The 23,172-nt window shown below is 44.5% G+C and overlaps 1 long non-coding RNA gene across 15 annotated transcripts in view; it reads left to right on the top strand.

The window, feature by feature from the left end:
- LOC103350974 (uncharacterized) overlaps positions 1–23,172 on the top strand; it is a 183,641-nt gene that overhangs the window by 123,561 nt on the left and 36,908 nt on the right. For 10 of the 15 annotated variants that reach the window (XR_016219640.1, XR_016219641.1, XR_011381441.2 and 7 more), the window contains one exon: positions 22,964–23,061. The exons of the other annotated variants lie outside the window; for them this stretch is intronic. This is a non-coding gene — a long non-coding RNA (uncharacterized LOC103350974). The remainder of the gene's footprint in view (positions 1–22,963; positions 23,062–23,172) is intronic. 15 annotated transcript variants of the gene reach the window in all.

Genomic DNA, 23,172 nt, shown 5'->3' with positions numbered 1-23,172 from the left:
GTTACCCTGAGATGGCTTTTCTTGGATTCATGAATGTCAGGATAATTGTTCCTGAAGCAGAGGGGATGGAAGATCCAGCATTGGTATATAACTTACTCTCATAAAAGAGATTTCATTCTCCTCCCTTACATGGAACCATTTGACCAGATGTTGGGGTTCAGTGAGCCTTCTCTGTTTGCCATCTGTGACATCCCCAAGGGCTGGCTAGAGAGGGGCACTTCTAAAGAGCATATGTAAATGACTTCCAGGGAGCCCTGCAGGGGCACTGTAGGCCGGCTCCTTCCTAATGTGGTTCACTAACTCAAAGCCAAGTAGCAGCCCAGTCCTCAGTTGCTGCCTATACCACAATTTCCTAATATCCACAACAACTAGATCTCTAATGCATGGGCTCACTTAAGTTACAGGAGAGAAACAGAGCTTTCTGAAGGATAAATAAATCTAAATCATCACTGTGGTAATTATGCAGCTCTTGGTCTTGTTGTCTGTGTCCAGGGCTTCAGTACAGTTTGTGTGCCTTTGCCAGCTGATGAGGAAGATGACAACTGAGCAGCAGAAGTGCTCCTGTGATTGCCTCTAAATGCATACATCTAATCTGATAGAGTTGAGCCAGCCCTGTAAATTAATGTGGGCCTGCAAGCCAGTGGACTTCTAATTGAGACTGAAGGCGTAGACTACAGGTCTCCTCCAGCTCCCATGCCATCACCACTGGTGGATGTTCATGGCCAATCAGTAAGACAGCTCTGGGATGTGAGGCTAAGGGAAAAATCTTTGGGGGATGTTATGCTTTTAGTAACTGTCTTTTAGGTTGATTCCCTTCAACTCCCAGTAGAGCCAAATATCAGAGGGTAGCTTGAGATAAGGTGATTGGGAGCTTTGGGAATGGGTAAGTTTGTTTCTGATTAGAGTTTTGTTTATTCATTGTTTTAGATGCCATTCTTGTAACTCTAGCAAATTAGCTTGCTATGAACCACATTAGGACAAGAGAATAAATAGAACCTGTATCACAGTGGATTTAAATGAAACTTCTGATCTTCATGGCAAGGTCCTTGCCTGCAGCTTCCCTTTCCTTCCCTGGGTTGCAAACACAAACAGACACCAGGTTTGAGGAGCTGGCCCTTGAGGGACTTCCCAGTCCTGAGTTTATTAACGACAATAAAGGACCCAAAATCAGTGATTTATGCAATTTAGCCACGGCGCTCCCCAACCTCTGCGAGAGTTAGTAGACTGGAATAATTACAGACTAAATAGTGATGATAAGGAGGAAATGTACTGTAGTTGGAGTTAGTGGGCTGAGAAAACAAATGTTTCCAGTCTCAGGAGATTCTGTTCGCTGTTATAAAAGGAAGAGAGGGCCAGAAGCAAAGAGACCTTGCTGTGATCTGTATGAGTTCAGTAGCCGGAAAAGACGATGCAAAGTTATCGTAAAAATCACAACGGTGATAAACACCAAAGAACCTTCAGCATCCTGCCCCCTGCTCAGCCTGCCAGCCAGCCATGGGAAGACAAGCAGCACTGCTGGGGAGCGGAAAACCATGGCTGGATGCTGCTCTGCGCTCAGAGCCAGTGCTGGGCGGCCTGGGGTACCTGTGTTTTGCAGCTTGAATTTGCTTCTTACTCAAACACAGGAGAAAAGTTCTCTCCTACAAAAGAAATGAGACGCTTCCTGTTCGGAGGCAAGCTGAGTGAAGCCCAGTGTGAGACAGTCCCAGCCACAGAGCTTGGGAATGACAGAGCTTTTCTCATTGGGTCTCAAAGTCGCTCACCTTAAGCAACAGCAGCAGTTCCACATTTCCCAGCTGCCCAAGGCCATGAGGGAGGGCCCAGCTATATGGGGAGCCCAGGAAGCCTGGCTGCCAGCCAGAGACAATGGCTCCTCACTGCAACACCTGTCTCCTTGAATCGCTCTACCTGGATAGACACCACTGTCTGACACTGCCCTGCCGGGAATAAGGGGAAGATGCTAACTGGCATTTCTTTCTGAGATGAAAACATATGGTTCCATTAAGGGGAGGTGGGGAGAAGGAAGATTCAAAAATCGCAGGCTGGCTCTGCCTTCAAGGACAAGTAGCATTAGAGAGAAGATGTTTTTTCACTATTTGAGCAGCATCTCAACAGCCTTCATCCCTGGAAGGCAGACTGCCTGCCTGAGTGTAGAAGACGAGTTCTACACAGACTCAGAACTACCTGTTTGGTGTCATGGCTTTTCCCGGTGAATTTCACTTTGGGATAAGAATTGATGGCTTAACTAGTTGACCCTTGGGGCCACAGGATTGAGAAAAACAATAAAACTTTATGGGGAATCATTTAGGGAAATCGCTATAAAATCTAGAGAAGTCACACTTTGGTGCCTTATAGTGACTTGTGGTCACTAGCAAGTGCATGTACATTGGCAGACATCCTGATGGGACACCCTTCATTCTTCCACTCTGTTGCTTCCCAAGTTTCTCATGGGCTTGCTTTTTCAGGAAGGCTTTCTGGGGAGGATTGGAAGAATCGATTCCTACAGGAGAGCTCTCTGGCTGCCCCAGGCCTAGCCCAGCCGCCCTGCAACACTGCCTGTCATACCCATAACCCAGCTGTAGCGCTTAGGTGTGCTGTGACACATCTCAGGGAAAGCTCTCTTCTCCTCTTCCAATGTGTACTTTCTGTGACTCTCCTAAGAGAGAGGAACCCTATACTGATATCTCTGAATGGCTGACTGCAAGCCTGTCCCTGAGGCAAGGACCTTTAGGGCTGCCTCCATACCTGCCACAAAACTAATCACAGAGTCTCCTACCTTAGAGAACATTCTGTAACTCTAGCTCAAACAAGACATATGGATTCCTTGGGTCCTTCACTGTGTGATTCTATTGGGCATCATAGGCCATTACTGGGAAGTTCAGGCTCTCTCACACCACCAAGGCCCCTTCTGATCTTGAGCAGAGGCAGCGTTGTTTTGCTTCCAAAGAGGGGTGGCACAATATCCAGCACTATTTGAACTACCAAGAATCAGGTCTAGATCCTCGTTCTCTGATTGTCCAGGTAAGTTGTTTTGCCTGGCTAGCTGATACTTGGCCCCTAACCCTTTATGGTATGGTTCTCTGGACAACAGACTCTGAGACAGATTTGTGTGCAGGTGCCCTCAGAAGGAATCAGAGGAAGCAAGGTTGGGCAGAGGGGGAAGTTGAATCATGAAGCATTTATAACAGAGCCTGGCTGATCTCACAGTGAGCCCTGGAGCCAGGATGACCCTTTACAGTGGTCCTGAATGGAGGCCAGGGTGCTAGGAATTTTGTATTCCTGATCCTGGGTGAGTTGGGATGTGAGCCAATCACCATGGCAGCCTTTGGTGATAGGTGAGGCCTGCCCCAGGTGGAGGAGTATAACCTTGGTGAAACAAAGCTGTTCTCTTCAGTCAAGGGCAAGGGCCAGTTATGAACAGTCAGGAATTGACTTCCAGCTGCTGTGAGAATGAGTGTCTTGGTCTTTAAGGAGCCTGTGTACACCATGGGAAACGCTGTATACCACCCCCTGATTCATGCTTCACTGCGAAGTAATTTACCCAACCTGGGGACAGTTCCTACAGGATTCTGGATGGTATCTTTCCTGGAAAAAATTAGGATTAATTATAGAAGTAACTACAGTTCCCACAGTGATAGCTGGTCTTAGTGTCACAACTGATGCTCAGCTCTCTCCTCCACTGCCAATTTCACAACTTCCCATACCCTTTGCACCTCTACCTGCAGTTAGCACCTGCACTACAATAGCGCTCACTCAATAGGCCAACAAACCTGCATGAGGGCTCCTCCTGCTACCACGTGTGTCCATTCCACTTATGCAAACCACAGCCAATGGCCACAGTGCCTTCATTGACCCAGCAGGCCCAGCGCAAGCCAGAACCAGACTAGAGTTTCATTTATTGACTGATTCTCATAAGCTTCTACTCCATCATGGGATCCATGATGATATTTGAGTCCCTAGTTATTGATAAAACCTCAAACCTTGTGTCTGGGTATATCTGGATATTCCCCATTCTCTAGTGTATGGTTACTAGAATCAATGGCCACAGGTACTTTCAGAAAAGAACTAGAGGAATTCTTACTGCAAGCCTTTGCCATGGTGCTGCAGTGTTCTTCATCATGGGACCTGGCCTCTCCTGCAGGTGATGGACCTCAGGTAATGGGCTTCAGATGATGGACTTAGATCCAGAAATAGTGCAAAGAATCATAACTTTTATTGGGACAGCTATCCCCAATCTCTTGATCTCCCAACCTTGTTTCCTTAAGGTTGCATAACCTAAGAGGTCCTCTTGTCAGTGGCTCATAGTTTGTCCCTAGGAATACTAGGTTCTACCAGTCATCTTCAATGTCTCTCTGCCTGCTTTGCTGACCTTGAGGTTCATCAAATTGCCCTCACCTTGCTTCTCACAGGTGTATGCCACTGCTTGGCTTCTATTACACAGCCATCCTGTCTTCCCCATTGCTACCAGGGAACCCAGTTTTGTAGCAGCAACTCCTACCATCAGCATTTGCCAACAGAGAACAGCCACTGCTGGGTGTCTGAATCATACAAGTGCTCCTCTTATCAACATATTCCTTATCATTTTCATAAATAGATCATGCTCTGAGTGCTCCCACTGACTAGTTTTTTCAGGCTTACCTAAGTGTTGGAAGTTAGGATCCTCAAGAGGCAGACTCGGAGGTGGAGTTTAGTGCATAGGAAGTTGATTAGAACTGTTCTTGGGATTAGCACCCATGGGAGAAAGATGACAAAAGGGGAAGTTGGCCTTGGATGCGGTTTTAAATCAGGTCTCAGTTGTCTCCTCATGAAGGACTAAGGTTGAGCTGGCCCTTCTGAGCTGTCCTGAGTTGGAGTGAGTGGGCCAGACACTTGAACACTCACATCAAGCAGTCATGGTGAGCAGGCTGCTCTTGGGACAGGGACATGGTCCTGGGAAAGGCAGCTCCATTCAGCTGATGGCAGTTTCCAGGGAGACCAGTGAGCCAAGCACAGTCAGCTGACAGTATTCCAAGCAACTGGGGAAATGAGACTTCATTCCTAAAGAGGGATCTGCAAGGTGCATCCCAGGGTCCACTACACTAGTCCAGCCACTACACATGCCCGCCTCTAAGAGCCTTTCCATCTCTTTGCCACCATCTGCCACCACAGTCTGTGATTTCTACTTCACTTAGTGTGAATTCTCTCCAAGAGTGTGGGTCATTTCCAAGTTTCCAAGAGCCATCAGCAGGGTCTGAGCACTGTCTCCTGGGTTCTTGCAAGGGGGCTAAATTCCTCGTTACAGGAGAATGCTTGATCAGATGTCTATTCACACTATGGTCTAGTCCTTCAAGCCCTCAGGATCAAATCCCATATGAACTCCCCTGGCTCCTGCCAGTCCAATTGGCTGGGGCATGCAGCCCCTTCACTGCCTAGTTCCTTGCTTTCCTTTGCAGGCACAACTGGTGACCAGATGGGGAATAGAGTGGATTCTGTGGGGGATGTGTCTTACAAGGCAGAGGCTTCAGCATCATATTCCAGCAAATACAGCACACTAACTTTTTTTTAGAGAGGAGGAGAAGGAGGAAGAGGAGGAGAAGGAGGAGGAGCAGGAAGAGGAGAGAGAGAGAGAGAGAGAGAGAGAGAGATGAGAGATATCTTCCATCTGCTGATTCACTCCCCAAATGACCACAATGGCTAGGGATGGATCAGTCTGAAGCCAGAAACCCAGAGCTTCTTCCAGGTATCCTGCATGGGTGCAGATGCTAAACACTTGGGCCATCTTCTGCTGCCTTCCCAGCTGCATTAGCAGGGAGCTGGATTGGAAGTGGAGCAGCTGGATCTTGAACCGGCACCTATATGGGATGCCGGCATCACAGGCAGAGGCTTAGACTGCTACGTCACCATAATGGCCCCATCACACTAACTTTTTAACAGAGTAGGGTGGTCATTTCTGCAGCCTCAAAGGTACTAGGGAGTCCAGGGATTTAGGATTTCTGAGCTTATCAAACCAGAGAGTGCCATCCCAAGTCTCAGAATCCCAATCCTTCTAAATCAGGGCTCTGACTCTGGCACAGAAGACTCCCTGGGGTTGAGAAATATTTGCTACCCTTACAATTATGCTCAGGGCTTTTTATGTCCTATGGCTGCAAGCAATGAGAGTCTCTTTATATGTTTCCAAGTCAGCCATTTGGCTTTTGCTCTTCACCTTCAATTGGTGATTAAACAACCTCAGCTTCCCACTGTCTTTTTCCAAAGCATCAGGAACACCCAACAACTACCATCCAGTTTCATCATCCTTAAAAATCATTACTTCCATCAATCCTTCAAACATCTCAAGATATTCCATTTCTAGTGCATTCCATTCTACTGGAACCCCTTCCCAACTCACCACTGGTAAAAATCCCAACAGTTGGACCACTCAGCATTCCAGTGCTAGCAGAACTATACCTTCCCAGCTGGCCGGCAGATGACCCACCAATAACATTCCTTTTAAGGTCTTACTCCTTAGACCACCTTTGAACCAGTTCTCTAAGGTCATATACCCAGGGAAAATTTTCCGAGATCTGCATGCAAGTAATTTATTGCAAAGTGTCTTAAGGAGCACTGGGAGGACATAAGAGAACATTGTTGAAGAAGTTGTAATAGAGTCCTCAGACAATCTCGTGAGGAACCCTAGGATGGTCCTTCCGAATTGTACCATATTGAGACACAGAAGTTAGGTTTTGTGACTCCAGATCAACTGGTCATTTGATATAAGTTGCTGAGTTGCCCCTGGAGGGAGCATAAACTTGGGCAAGGAAGCTCCCTTTAGCTGAGGGCAATGAAGAGAGGAACCTTTAGTCGGTTCTCCCAGCAACGAAAGGAATGCATGCCTTGATTTTGAGGGAGATCAGGACAGTCCACTGCACTGAGTGTCCACTGCACTGTCCCAGCCCTACACACTGGGTTCTACTGCTGCCTTGCAAGAGCTTCCCCGTGTCTTCCCTTCCAAGTGTAGCTCTATCTGACCTAAAGTACCTACTCCTCTACTCAGCTACATACTCACTGTGTGTGTGTGTGCATGTACGTAAATATGTGTACTTTTGACCATATAGGCCAACTTTCAGCAAGAGTTCTGGGGCACAGAAGAAAAAGAGGCCAAGAAGTTTTCTGAAAACTCACTGTGCTGTGTTCTAAAGGGTGCCCTGGCCAGAAGCTCTTCCATCTGCTTCTGTGGGAGGGCTCTACTGGAGTGCGGAGAGTAGGGAATCAATGGGAAAGATGAGAGGGAGGACCAAGTAGCTTATGTGTCCTTAGATAGGAAATCAGTGAAACATCAAGATGAGGCCTGAAAGGCCACACCTACTTTATTCTATAGGGGGTCGGACTTTGGAAGAAAGAGATGTAGGGCCATGTTTCTCAAAGAGTGTTCCATGAACACCTACACCAGCAGCTACCAGCAGAGCTGATTAAAGAAACCCATTTCAGACCCCACCTGGTATACAGGGAGACTCAGTGTCTGGGACTGAAACCTCATAGTTGTGCCTGCTTCACAAGTTACTCTGATATACTGTGAGCGCTAAGGACATTCTGATCTGGATGTCTGGGCTGTTGCTGCAGGGGTGGCTGAAGAAAGATCCAGCCTCCTTTACGAGGAATTGGAAAGAGGTGGGGTGCAGGTGGTAGACATCTCCGAGAGTTTCTCTTGCCCTGTTTGCATGCAGGAGTTGTTCCCATGTGAGTCTTAGGCTTGCTAGACATGTGCTCCAAGGAAGCAAGACCCAGTCTAGCCTGCACAGTCCCTACAGCAGTACTAGCCAATGTGCCAACAGTCACCAGAAAACATTCAGCCCGTGAGAGTCTTCGCAATATTGTCAAAGAATGGCAGTAATTGTGGCTGTGAGCTAGCACAATGCTGAAAATGGAGTTAAAAACGTTTTGCAAACGTGTTCAGATATTTGCAAACTGGTAAAAATCGACTAGCCAAATGATGGACTTTTTTTTCCCACTTAAACTGAATTATGTGATACCTATCACATAAAGAATGAATCCTAGAACTTACATTTATATGTCTTAGAGCCAACAGACTCTTTTAAGATAATGAACAAGAGAACAATAAACCAAGGAAGATTCCCTCTTGGAAAGTTCCCAGGGTCCAATTTAACTCTGGTCCTAGAGGACTTGTTTGGTTCTTTCTCCCTGGCCTCGGAAAACAGGGAATCGCAACTGCAGAAGCTTCAAATTGGCTTTGTCAGGGGGGACACTCCCGCGCACTCCGGAACATCCGTCTTGGGGTGGTTCTCCCAACACCCTTCCTCACCTTCCAGAACAGAAATGACAGTGACAGCCATTTTCATTAGAATGAGCCCTAATGTGAGGCTGGGAAAATTCTTAGAAATCACTTGTGGATAGTGGAGAAGCTGTCTCTTCTTAGCAAATCAGCAGTCGTAAGGCTTTTCTTGGCTCCAGGTGAAGAGGTGACTTCCCTCTTTGATTTAGTATTCATAATTGGGCTGTCTGTTAGCTGAAGTGGTAAGAAAACAATGCTAATGAGGGCAGGGGTTCAGCGCCCACGTGGGTCAGTCACTGTTCCTTTGTTCTTGGGCCAAAAGTCTGTATCCTCTAACTGTGTCCAGCTACTATGACGACAATAGAGGTTGGAGAGAGCGAGGGAATGTGGATGGCTCTCTTTAATTCTATTCTTCCTACCATGGAAAATAACCCCAAGTTCATGTCCTTCTGCCAGCAAAGTCATCTTCAGGGTTGAAGAACTGCCCATTAAGAAGCTGTAAAGAAAAGAAAAGGTATAGTTTCAGAGCAGTGTGAAGGAGGCTGAAGCAACAAGGTCAGTGATTACAGACAGAGCATCAAGTTGCTTATCTGTGCTGATGAGAAGACAGCAGTAGCTCATTTTCAATGCCATATTAGCCAAAATTTCAACATTTCCTAGACATTTGTTTGGGAATAAAGTGGGTTGGAGCTTCATCTCTTATCTCTTTTTTAAGCCACTATCTATTGGAGATCCTTTAAATGGGTAATAAAATGCTTGTAGATATCCAGGAAAAGAAGGCCTGAGTATTCCCACAAGGAGGATCTCAGCATTGCAGCGACTTAGGTCTGACTTTTTTTCACAATTCACAATCCCCTCATGTTATACACTATTTCTTCAGAATTACTATGTCATGTCGCTATGTAGCACCATGATTCAAAGAAGGCACTAATGTTGCATTATGGGAAAACTATGGGCTTCTATGTTGGGCATACTTAATCTTGCGACTCCCTACCTTTGTGTATGTTTGTGTGTGTTTGTAAATCCCTGGGAAAGTTACTTAATTGCTTTGGGTTTTGATCTGTTTACTGCTAAAGTGAGGATATCAACGCTTACCTTCTATTCTGTTGAAAGGATTCTATGGGAGTATATGAAGTCTGGCAGGTCTAGTGTGGTACCCGGAATATTCTAAGCATTTTCTCTAATGACTAAAACTGTTACTAATATTGCATAGTTCTTTTCATTGTTTGGGAAGTCTCTCCACTTAATTGCAAACTCATATGTATAGAACGTACATTATTAATAACTCATTAGCAGATGCTATTGGTGGTCTTCCTATACTATCACGTATATAGGTTCCTGTACCTACTACCACAGTCAGGATACAGAACAGTAGTAGTTACACACAGACACCCCTCCGTGCTCCAAATTCCCAAGTATGTAACCTTCTGAAACTGGCTTTTTTTGTTCACTCAGTATAATGCCTTTGAGACTCATCTATGTAATTGTGTATATCAATATTCATCCCTTTTCATGACTCAGCAGTATTTTACTGTCTGGATACAAGAGTGTATTTATTGATTGATTTATTGAAGAATACTTGAATTGTCTCCAGGTTTTGGAGATTATGAGTAATACTGCTTTAAATATTCACATACAATTAATTCTCAGCCTTTTGGCTAAAATCAAGTGTAAATATTCACATGAAGGTTTTAGTGTGACCATAAATTTTCATTTCTCTAGGGTATATCCCTGGGAGTGAGTTTGCTGTATCATATGGAAAGTAAATGTTGAACTTTATAAGAAGCTACCAAACTTTCCCAGAGCGGCTGCACAGTTTTGCACTCCCAGCAGCAATGTGTGAATTCCAGTGGCTCCACACTCTTGCTAACACTTGATATTACCATTACTTTTATTATGTTAGGCATTCTAATGTCAGTAGTGGCATTTCCTTGTGGTTTCATTTGCATTTCCCTAATGGCTAATGATGTTGAGCGTTTTTTAATTTGCTTATTTGTCAACATGTATTTTCTTTGGTCAAGTGCCTCAATCTTTTGCTCATTTACTTAATTGGTGATTTGTTTTCTTAGTGTTGAGAATTGAATTATATTGAATTAGAATTATATTCTAAATATAAGTCGTTTGTCAAATACATGATTTCCAACTATTTTCTCGCCGTCTGTCGTCTTTTGAATCTCATGATCATAATTTTTTTTAAAAATAAGGATTGTTGGGTTTATACACCAAATTCTTTTAAAATTAAATACACATACTTTACACACACACACACACACACACGCGGTATTCAAAAAGGTCATAAAAATGGAATTAATGGTTAGTGTATTTTGGTCCAGAATTTTTAAAAAAATATTTATTTATTTTCATTGTATTTGAAAGGTAAAGAGATATTGAGAGACAGACATACAGACAGATAGACAGATACACACACACACACACACAGAGAAGAGGGAGGTAGGGAGGTAGAGAAGAGAGAGAGGGAGAATCTTAACTCCCTTGGTTTTCTGCCCAAATAGCCAGGGCTGGGTCATCCTGAAGACAGGAGCCTAGTGGCAGGAACCCAAGTACTTGAGCCATCACCTGCTGCCTCCCAGGGTGCATATTAGCAGGAAGCTGGAATTAGAAGTGGAGCCAGGACTTAAACCCAGTCACTACAATACGGGATGAAGCCATGTCAAGCAGCCTGTTAACAACGGTGCCAAATGTTCACCCTGATGCAATAAGGAAAATAAAATGAAGCCCATGCACACATATTGTTTTTTCATAATACGCATTTTCCACGAACTTTTTGATACAAGTGTATGATAATTGGGAAAGGCAATATGGAAAAAGATAATGACTTGGGACTCACACAATCTTGGGTTTGAATCTTGATTGACTTACCCATTAATTCTTGTACCACAGACCAGACGGTTAGCTTCCCCATCTGTAGATTATAGATAATAACAGTACTTACCACCAGGCTTGCTATGAGGATTCGATGAGATAATGAATTTCAAGTGCCAGGGCATTTTAAATATTCAGATTCAGTTCAGATTATAATATTCTCTTTCACCTCCATGCCTCTTTGTAAGCTACTCCCTCTGCTTCTACTATTCTTCTGCCTCCACCCCATACTCCTCATCCCCTGAATTCCAAGATTTCTTAGTTGCCTAAAATAATTTGTATTCAAGGAACACCTCCAGTGGGGGCCAGGTGCTCCTCCTTAGTGCTCCCATAGCACCTACAGGAGCTTCCGTAACAAGGGCAAACGAACTCATGCCAGGCAGTGTTCGATGGGCAGTGTTTGAATGAATGACTTCTTGTCATGCTTTGCCTGGCCAAGCAGTGTTTGATGGGTGAATGAGTGAATGACTTCATGTCGTGCTTTGCCTGGCCAAGCAGTGTTTGATGGGTGAATGAGTGAATGACTTCATGTCGTGCTTTGCCTGGCAGTTGCAAATAGCCATTTCCTGTGTGCCTGAAAGGCAAACTTAAACTCCACGAATGGATGTAACTGACTTAGACCAGGACCCTGCCGGGGATCGGCCCAGCAGACATGCATCTTTGACAAGTTGGATGCTGAATGAAGAAACTTGACGGCTGCGCATCTATTTACTTTTAGCACATGCCATAAAAATTAAAAATACATTGTAGCACAAGTGCAGTATTTAGTGTCTCACTTTAATTACAATCAAGTGTGTTGCTAAATAGTCTTGAGAAAACCTTAATGACCAGCTGTTCTACCCTTTTCCCATATGTCAGAAATGGTTTTGGAAATCACATTCTGGGACAGTAAGGTTGTATAATTAGACAGTGTATAGTTAACACTTCGAGATTTTCCCCTTAAACTGAGGACCCTGTACACTAACATATTGTGTGACTCTGCCAGTTTGGCGCAATACAATTAAGTGATGTGCCAAACAGCAACAGAGATATGCAAACGCCATCAGACGTGCTATGATTGCATCGTTATCTCCTCATGTCTTTTTCATCGTTAGGATTGTATGCTTTTGTGTGTGTGTGTGCGCTATGCAATATTCAGCATGTACGGCTGACAAATAAACTTAGTAAAGAAGGCTGTAAATTTTTAATATTCCCTTCGTAATGCCATTTATCTCATTAGAATTAGATGTGAGAGTGGCTTTTGCATCCTTGCAAACAAAGAGCTATCACTCAAATACACAGCAACCGTTTAAGGAGACAACAAAATGTAAAATTCCCTCTGGTTTGTAATCAAAACTGGTATTTTAGTTTGCTTCTGGTGGAGAAAAGAGGATTTTATCTACCACCAAACTGGATCTGAGAGATAAAAGAAGTTGAATCTCAAAAAAAAAAAAAAAATAGAATATTATGACAATAAGTCCTAAGTTGCTTGCAGTCCTTGATTCAGAGCTTAATGAGTTGTTTTGAAAACACAGTGACATTTTGTTTGATTAAATTTGGCTAATTCTTTGATTTCTGAGTGTAGCCTGAGATGGAAATAGAAATATAAAATAAGGAATTGGGAAAATTCTATCAACTGGATAATATTCTTGGGCATCTCTTGCTCCTTCTCTCCCAAAGAAAATGTCCCTGATATTGTCCCAAATCACAAGTCAAAAACAGAACTCTATTTCTGGTCAGAATTGTCCATATAAATACATACAAGGCCAAGTCATAGCTGAAGCTTCCTTGAGCTTCAAAGTGGCAAATTCATTTTGGAAAAGGGCTCAGAGGAAGCTTCGCTGCTCTGATAAGACCAATTTACAGCATTTTTCTCTTCCTCACTTGTATTTCCAATGACTTATTTAGATGGAAGCCCTGGCAGTTCTAACCATGTTTTACATCTTGCTTTGTCTTCTTAATTCTAATGCTGTTCAATTAATATTCAGAATAGTGGAGGTGATGTGCTGTTTTGGAAAGACTTGAATACAACCCAATGCTTTGGGAAGCTGACTCTCAAGAGGATTAATCAGCATTTAAAACTCACTTTAATAAAAATCTCATCTTGCACCATGAAGCATGCATGAGACTTTTCATTTTCAAATGTTTTTGTTTAATAATATGGCATCCTTTGCCCCAATTTTTAACATATTTTCAGATCAATTCTGTCATGACCCTTGCACATAATTAGAAACTTGCAATTCAAAATATAAAGGTATCCTTTTGTATGGCACAGCAAACTATATTTCCATCACTAACGGTAAGGGAGCAATAGTTGGCTATAACTTAGTAGTTAACATTTCAGTTTTTTTCTTCCCATTTACATCCAAAGAGTTGTCAGCCTTTTTTTGATTGTTTCCAAGCTCAATTAGCCAAACCCAATCCTTGAAAAGAACTAAAAAGTGTGTTTAAATAATGACAAATGTGGCCAGGACTTGTGCAACCAAGGTTAGGGTGTCACGTGGGACTCCTGCATCCCATAGCAGAGAGCCTCGGTTTGAGTCCTGACTCTGCCCCTTATTCCAGCTTCCTGCCAATGTGCACTTTGGGCGGCAGCAGGTGATGATTCAATTATTTGAGTCCCTGCTACCCATGTGGGAGACCTGGGTTGAGTTCTTGGCTCCTGGCTTTGGCCTGGCCCAGGCCTGGCTGTTGTGGGCATTTGGGATGTTACCTCTCTGTCTTTCTGACTTTCGAAATAAATAAATAAATAATGATCTACAGCAATAGGACATTTTGCTGAAAACGGTATGTGCTAAACATTCAACGTGGCATTTATTAAACAAGTTTCATGATAGGTGGTCTCCTTTCATTTTTTTTTTTTTTTGACAGGCAGAGTTATACAGTGCGAGAAAGAGACACAGAGAAAGGTCTTCCATTTTCCGTTGGTTCACCCCTCAAAAGGCTGCTATGGCCGGCACACCGCGCCAATCTGAAGCCAGAAGCCAGATGCTTCCTCCTGGTCTCCCATGCGGGTGCAGGGCCCAAGCACTTGGGCCATCCTCCACTGCCTTCCCGGGCCACAGCAGAGAGCTGGACTGGAAGAGGAACAACCAGGACAGAACCCAGCGCCCCAACCGGGACTAGAACCCGGGGTGCCAGCGCAGCAGGCAGAGGATTAGCCAAGTGAGCCGTGGTGCCGGCCTTCATTTGTTTTTAAATAAGCATAAGTAACATTGAGTAATTTCCTTGTGGTTGAAGGCAAAGGAAAACAAACTAGAAAAAAGTGGCCCGAGTATTCCTGATGTATAGCCACACAGGAATGAAATAGAAATAGAAAAGAAAGATGACTGTGAAAGCAAAAAAATAGAAGAAAATTGTTGTTTTATCCTGGCAGAGTGATCAGTTCTTTTATGACCAGAAATAAAGTCAGGTGAGAAGGTGTTTCTTCCCCTTTCTCCCTCCTTAGCCTGCGGGCTTGTTCTCTGGTCCAAACAGCTGCTTTCCTTGTGCAGTGGCCCAGTCTGCTTCCTGGCCATCACTGGAGAGAAAGATCTTCTTCACAGTACTAAGGTGGCCCGGCAAGGACTTTATTGTTCCCATTACTTGAATTTAGAAATTCAGTTTCCATAAAGGGGACTCATGCAATCACTCTATTAGTTTCCATATTAAAGCAGTAAACACCATAGAGAAAATTCTTTTTTAAAAATTGATTGATTTGAAAGGCAGAGTGACAAGGACAGAGGGCAAGAGGCAGGGCTGGATCCTAGGCACTCTGATATAGGATGATATAGGATGCGAGTACCCCAAGCAGCAGCGTACCCCACTGTGCCACAGTGAATTCTTATCACTGCTGATAAGGTCTCCCACATGGGTAGCAGGGACTCAAATAATTGAATCATCACCTGCTGCCTCCCAAAGTGCACACTGGCAGGAAGCTGGAATAAGGGGCAGAGCCAGGACTCAAACCGAGGCTCTCTGCTATGGGACGCAGGAGTCCCACGTGACACCCTAACCTTGGCAGTGATAAGAATGGAGTGAATTCTTATCACTACTGGGCATCATTAGGACGCCTAGTGTGGTCTGTAAGTTCTGTTCACAAAATCCACGTGAAAGGCCCTGTCCAACACCTGCTCAGCCCAGACCCACCTTTGCAGTAGTGGGATCCCTGCTCTTCCCTGAGCAGCAGCCCCTTCTGACTTCCCCGAAGCCTGCCGCGGAGAGGAGCATGAGGGAAGAGCTAAGAGGATGGCTGAGGTGCTGGAGAGGAAGGGACCTGAAGGAGCCATAAGGCAGGGCTACGGGTGGAGGAGCTGCCGTTCGGAGAGGCTGCAGAACACAAACTTCAGGGATCGAAGGCATGACTGTGGCTGTGCAGTGAAGCACTCACATTGTACCAACGCTCCAGGGCTGGTGCTGTGCATAGACAGTGAAAGACCTGAACCTGGGAGAAGCATGGGGCCAGCGTTGGACTGAAAGTCCAGGGCCACGTGCTAGTGGTGAGTGCCTTTTGAGGCACGTGCTGAGCCCATTTGTGGAGTATGGGGAATGGCTTGGATCAGAAGACTGAGAGGGCCATGAGTTCTGTCTTTCTACAAGGAAACAGACTTGGGATTAAGAGTGTCTCTTTCTCTGTTGAAGAGTTTTGAGTGTCAGTGTCTGTTTCTTGCTCTGTAGCCTCTTATGGCCACACACGTCCACAAGTTGCTAGGGATGAAGCAGGTGACAGAGCTGTGCCATGGGCCTGCGTGGGTACCCTGTCCACTCTACAGGGGGTGGGGGCTGTGACATGGATGCACTTTCCCGGGATCCTGGCATTTGGGGAATGTGCTGAGCTTCCTGGAGAAAGGTTGCATCACCTCTGTATAGGGAACAAATTATGAACATTTTAGTAGGCTAAAGACCCCCTCTGACTCATAGCCCAACATCATCTGTCAAAATCGCAGCTAAGATCATGTCAGTTTCTGGCTTTAAAGCTTAAATGGTTCCCCTAGCCTATTTATTTATTTATTTATTTTTTTTTTTTTTCTGAAAGAGTTAGAGAGATAGAGAGAGAGAGAGGTCTTTAATCTACTGGTTCACTCCCCAAATGATTGCAAGGGCCAGAGCTGAGCTGATCCAAAGCCAAGAGCCAGGAGCTTCTTCAGGGTCTCCCAAGTGGGTGCAGGGGCCCAAGGACTTGGGCCATCTTCTACTGCTTTCCCAGGCCATAGCAGAGACCTAGATGGGAAGTGGAACAGCCGGGACTCGAACCAGCGCCCATATGGGATGCCGGCACTGCAGGCCAGGGCTTTAACCCACTGCGCCACAGCGCCACTGCACCATAGCTCCAGCCCCTCCCCTAGCCTATTTAAAAAAAAAGATGCCCAAGCTTTAGTGTTACCAACAAACAGTTCCTTCAGCGTCTATCTCACACCACCCCTCTGTCTTGCATCTTCTGCTATCCTCAGGCACTCTGCTTGTGCTGAAGTCAAATTAGCCTACATGTTGCTCCTTCCATATGAAATGCTCTTTCTAACACTGAGCTGCTGCTGATGGAAGACCCCCTCCTCTGCCCTTTCCCTGATGGAGAACTCCTACTCACCCCTCAGTACCCAGCTCAAATGTTACTTCCTCTCCATGGTTCTTTCAGAACCCTCATGATGCCTTTCCTTCCTTCCACTTCCCCCACTCCACCTCCACTCAGGAAGAAGCAATTGATAGCTGTGCTCCCTTCTTGTTGCGTTTATCACCAATGCCTTAGGTGTATCCTGTTTAGTTTCTCCCTCAAAAATTCTCTTATCAAAGGGTTACAGTTCATCCAACATTGTTTAATCCAACATTGTTGATTCAAACATATTTGTTGATGTAAATACACCCTTAATAAGTACTAAGGGAATTTCAGGATCTTAGAAAGGAATACCAAGAGTTTACAGTCAAGAGTTGATTTGTTTTCCTTAGTTACATCAAATATGATCATATGTCAATTAAGAACTTCAGTCTGCTCTCAAGATTTAAGAACTTTCTCCACATATATGGCTATAAATAGCAATTCTACATCTAATAACCTCAGGTATATCTATTTATATTCTGATCTTAGAAAAGCTTAGAATGTAATTAGATTGATTGCTTGGTTTAGACTGTGTATCTAATAAGACTCTCTACCTCCAAAGGGACTGGAATTTACTTTGTGGATCTCTGAAAAGGATTTGATCTGATTCAGTGTAATCTGATCACTGAAAGAATTATTTCAAAATATATGGTTTTCTCTACCATGGCATGGGTAGGGAAAAGCCACATTACTTTGTTAATTGAGAAAAAGTTCGAAAGGTAAGAGCAACCCCTTTTCCCACCATACACAGGAGTGCCTGTCACACCCTCTCCAAAGTCGCAATGTTTTCTGCACACAAGATCTCAAACTGAGTCAAGAAAACTACAACTCAGTTGGAACAGGAGTCAGAAAACTACAGCCCAAAGGTTAAATCCAGAGCCCTGCTTATTTGTGTAATAATAACATTTTATTGAAACACAGCCAGGCTCACGTATTCTCATATTGTCTGTGAATGCTTTTGTGTGACATGGCAGAGGTGAGGAGTTGCAACAGAAACTGTAGGACCCTCAAAATGGAAAATATTTACTATCTGGCTCTCGGCAGAAAATATTTGCCAATGCTAGACCTAAGAGTTTCATTTTCTTTTCTTTAAAAAAAAAATGCCTAAAGCAGATGCCTGAGCCCAACATTAGGCCCATTGATAACCAAAGAAAGAGTCACAGTGATTTGTATTTTTCAGAAGTTCTGCAAAAGATTCTGATTAGAGATTCCTCATTTTTTTTTCACAAGAGGTTATCCATAAACCGTGCCAAGCAAATTCTCACAGCACAAGGAATGTCCTTCCAAAGCAGGTAGCATATTTTACTCATCTTTGCAATGGTAATACCCAACATAAGTAGATGTCAACAATACTTTTTCTAAGTGACTATGAACAAACAGACAAAGTGAGGGTGCTTAGATTACAGATACAACAGGACCCACTCAAAATCACAATACACTGCAAGCACTCTCTCAGGCCTCAACACCTCCCCTGCTACTTTCTAGTGGGATTTCTCTCTTTCTTCTGACTGCAGCCTAACCTGGAAAAAGACAAAAATGTCACTGATCATCTGTGGGTATGAAATTTTAAAAATAATTTCCAAGAGATGCAAGCCTTGGTCTGCATAAATGAGGCCGTCTTCTCACTGCTTGGGACACACAGGGAAAAAAAGTCAGCTCATCATGAGAAATGGTGCAGATGGTATATTTGGCATCACCAGCCTGCACAGATCAGAGATGCATTTATTTACATGATTTTGTTTGCATTGTGACCATTTATCTAGGCCCTTGCTCACATTTAACCTTTAGAAGGGTCAAGAGGGTGTGAGCCATTTTGCCCTTGGGATTGGATGGAGTGAGTCTCCTGTAGTGGGGATGTTTGCATTTCCTGCTACCTGCAAAATACTCATTTCTTACAGCATCAGAAAACATTTGGTTATGTTATCTCATAGGTCCAGAGGAGTGTGGCGTGTGCCAAATTTAAGAGCCATTGCCAAATGCCATAGTCTGCATTCTGTAGACAGAGCACGCCAGTGGAACTGGTGCTAACTAGTTATAGATTCCAGCTCTTGCCTCAGAAGCAAAGAATCCCTGTTAGTCATTTCCAGTGGGGATTCTCTGTTTGCCTTTGGTGAGATGGCTTTGTGTCTGTTCAGACACTGACCTGTGGGCACAGTTGACTGACCACTGTGCCTGACCTCTTTTAGGTTGGGATGGTGACATCTGAAAGCTGCACTGAATGGTCCAAGACCATCAGGTAACTGGGAAATGTGAAAAACAGCATAGTGCCTTAGACAGAGCCTTGGAGAGCTTCATTCTAGACTTGAAAATTTCATTTGCTGGGATCAATTACTGGAGCTCTCATCTGTAATATGGGCACAAATCATCTAATCTCTCTGTACTTCCGTTTTCTCATCTGCCACCAGGAATTACTGTAGAGCTGTTATGATAATCACACTATGGGTTGGACGTGTCCCCCAGAATCCATGTGTTGGAAGTTTAATTCCCCCAAGTCATATAATAATGGAGGCTGGTGCCGCGACTCACTAGGCTAATCCTCTGCCTTGCGGCGCTGGCACACCGGGTTCTAGTCCCGGTCGGGGTGCCAGATTCTGTCCTGGTTGCCCCTCTTCCAGGTCAGCTCTCTGCTATGGCCTGGGAGTGCAGTGGAGGATTGCCCAAGTCCTTGGGCCCTGCACCCGCATGGGAGACCAGGAGAAGCACCTGGCTCCTGGCTTTGGATCAGTGCGGTGCGCCGGCCGCAGCGCACTGGCCGCAGTGGCCATTGGAGGGTGAACCAATGGCAAAAAGGAAGACCTTTCTCTCTCTCTCTCTCTCTCACTGTCCACTCTGCCTGTCAAAATAATAATAATAATAATAATAATAATAATGGTATTTGGAGGTGAGACCTTTGAGAAGTAATTAGGACTAGATAAGATCATTAGGGGTGGATTCCCATGGTTGCAGTAATGGCTTTATAACAAGAGAGACCTGAATTAGCTTGCCATGTGATGCTCTGTGCTGCCTTGGAATTCTGCACAGTCCTCATCAACCAGCAGGCTCACACTAGATGTGGCCACTCAACCTTAGACCTTCAGAATCATGAGCTGAACAAATCTTTATGTATGACTTACTCAGTCTGTGTTATTCAGTCACAGAAGTGGAAAACAGATGAAGACAATCCGAGATAATCCATACAAAGCATGTGGCATGGCCAATGGCACAAAGTAAGCTCTCAATAAAAGTTGTTGCTATGATTATCATTCTTTATACATGCGTCTTACCTAATGCCCATGGTGGTTGAGATACTAAATGGAATAACTAATGTTAAAGTGCTCTGTGAATGTGCAGAACTTGGCAGATGTGAGGAATTTTTATTTCTGAGGGGTGTAAGAGTAATTGCTCTTAGAGCCTGTATGTTAAAGCTGACAAGAAATGAGCTTTTGACCAAGAGTTCCTACCCTATTTGAGATTAGAAGCTACTGTCCATTTTTCTGAACCTTTGAGAGACCAATGACTTGTTCATGGGTGAACAGTAGAGCTGACGGTGATGTATGTTAACGAGAAGGTAGACGATGTGCTATGGAAATATTTCTGAGCAGAGCCAGGCTGGGGCCCACGTGCTGCCTGGACCACACTTCCCTCCTAGTTATTGGGACAGTTACTGGGAAAGTGTGAGGGAAACTGTTCAAGATAAGAAGTGTGCACTGGTAGTAAGCATCCCAGCCATCTACAGAGAGCAGTACTGAGATAAAGAGATGGTTCTCTGGTTTGTTGCATTATTTGGCTCATTCATCTGATGGCCAGGGAGGGAGGGAAGAAGGGAAGAATGGAGGGAGGGAGGGAGGGAGGAAGGCACAAAAGAAGGAATAGAGAGAGACAGTGAAGCAAGAGTAGAAGGGAAAGGAGGAGAGAAGGAGGGGACAATATGAAGCTATTTTGCTGCTATGAGCAGACACTCTGTGTGTGTATGCATACTGTGGAGACACCAAGGAGAAGAACAAGAGCTCCTCTCCATTATATGGTCCCATACTTTCATATTTTGCTCTTTATTCTTCCTGCTGTTTTACTAAGTGATCTTCTCAGAGAAGTATCCAACAGTGACTTTTCACCTTATCACTACCATATTTTAAGCATATTTTTTATCATCCTGTGTGTGTGTGTGTGTGTGTGTGTGTGTATGTATGTGAAGGGTTCATGGAATTACAGTCAAAAAGTGCTGATGACATGGTTTTCCCTGTGGGTGACTCCACTCCAGGACCAAAGGGAAAGCCCCGACTGTCTGGTCCCTTAAGCTTGGGACAGGAAGTGAAGGGCAGCCAGACTCTCCTCATCCCATCATGGCTCAGTGTCTGGGGTTTTGTCAGCTCCCTGCGGGCCTCTGCCCTGGCAGACAGGAGGCCTGGAGAAGATGAGGAGCTTGCACTGTGGGGAAACTACGGGTGTGGGAAATCCCAAGACGGAGACACCCTCTTCAACGCAAGCAGTGCCTGCATGGCAGAGCGCACAGAGACATGGCAAGGCTGTCAGCAGGACAAGGGAAGCTGGCTGTGCATGCGTTTCACAGAGAGGCCAGGGAGTGCTGGTTCGCAGTGGACTAGGTAGCCAGCTCTTGGATAGCACTGCACAGAGGAATAGGACGGGCTCCCACATCTAGAAGTGTTGCAAAAGATGAAAGGGGAGTTTTCAGCCTGAGAGCAAGAAGCATGGCACACCCAGGACCCCTGGAGAACAGAGAGCAAATGACCAGATGCTAGGTGCATGAAGAGGTTATTAGCTGTTCCAGTCAGGAGAGAGGGATACATGGTAGGCAGAAGAAGCACACCTCCTCTATAATGAGGGTTCTCAGCAGTGTCAGGGACCAAGGTTATACAGTCAGAGTCAATCTACAAGAGTTCTTTGAACTCTCCCGAAGTGCTTTGAAATACAAGAGAAGGTGTTGTCAAAAGCTCTCCCAGTGACAGAAGCAGTGGTGATGGATGATCCAACTTGCTAAGTCTTTTTCATAGTTGATGTCTGACACTGGGTAATTGACTTAAATATGCACCTGCTGTGATTCTGTCCCTTTGACTTTGTCTTTCCAAAGGTGCTATGGACTTCCACCTTGTGTGGAAGCCCTAAAATCCAAGGTGGCCTGTTTGAAGTAAGGAAGTAATTAATGTGAAATAAAGTCCTAAGCTGTATCCCTGAAAGGATTGGCATCCTAACAAGAGGAGACCCCAAATCACCATGTGAACCCACAGTATGAAGGTGGTTGGCTGCCAGCTAGGAAACTGAGTTGACCAGAACCTTAATTTTGGACTTGGATCCTCCAGACTGTGAGAAAATAAACTTCTGTAGAGTAAGTCTGTGGCTTAAAGCAGATGACAGAGTCAGGGGATTTTTCTAGTGAGGAGGAACATTTTAGGAATTTAGTTTCTTGATAAAGAACTTATAAGGAAATTAGTTAAATGATTTGTTAAGAATTGTCCAAAAAATTGGCCAATTGCTAGATTCTCAGAGATGAATGGAGAATCCAGTTCCTTCTGGAGGTGGCAATTCTCTCGCCTACTAGAGGAAATAAATTATAATGTTCTACTTGTGTTTGAGGTGGGGGAGGGGAGTCTTGGACTAAAATGGGCTACATCTGCTGTCCTGTCCTGTTGATTGTTTTCAGTATCTCCTGTATTTTCCCACACTGTCATCTTTCTTTGTTCTTTGCCTCACCTTACAAACTGAGATGTGAGTCATTTTTAATAAAAGACCATAGGGAGAAACCATTTTTTCTCCCCCCTTTCTCAATAACAGTGCTGTATTTGAACTGACCAGAGTCATTTGTGGTGAGGAAGAGAGGCAGGGAAAGACTGAGTGGACTCTTGAGTAGAGCATGTGGAGTGACCAATTTAGAGCAATGTGCGCTGTTCCTGAGACTGGAAGTCAGACCATCAGAAGGGAAACCAGTCACAGCCAGCTCCAGACCAGCCAGTGCCAGGGTCAGCCCAGCCTGGAGCCTTGTTGCCCAGGTGGGTTGGGAGGATGGCCAGTGATGGTGGGTAATTACAACCACATTTAATTTTCTAGTTAATAGATGTATGTTGAAGTGGTAAGCCAAGGAGATGCAAAAGTAGAAGTAGTCATAGATATGGCCATATGGCTGAAGGCAACCACAAGAGAAAACATGCCAAAAACCAGATCCATGAAAGGGAATCATTTCTTCTTGGGGCAGCTCTCAGTGAAAGGGAGCTCTGATTGTCATGTAGTAGATGCTTAATAAGACATTTTATTTTTAAGCTCTTTTTAAAGATTTATTTTTATTTATTTGACAGAGTTACAAAGAGAGGAAGACAGAGAGAAAGAGAGAAGTCTTCCATCCGCTGATTCACTCCCCAAATGGCTGCAATGGCCGGAGCTGAGCTGATCTGAAGTAAGGAAACAGGAGCTTTTTCCAGATCTCCCATGTGAGTGTAGGGGCCCAAGCGCTTGGGCCATCCTCTGCTGCTTTCTCAGGCCTTAGCAGAGAGCTGGATCAGAAGTG

The sequence above is a fragment of the Oryctolagus cuniculus genome, chromosome 13 (genome assembly GCF_051225735.1).
Source record: "Oryctolagus cuniculus isolate XC-2025 breed Fujian yellow rabbit chromosome 13, ASM5122573v1, whole genome shotgun sequence".
Lineage (NCBI taxonomy): Eukaryota > Metazoa > Chordata > Mammalia > Lagomorpha > Leporidae > Oryctolagus > Oryctolagus cuniculus.
This window is presented reverse-complemented; position numbering and strand designations above follow the sequence as displayed.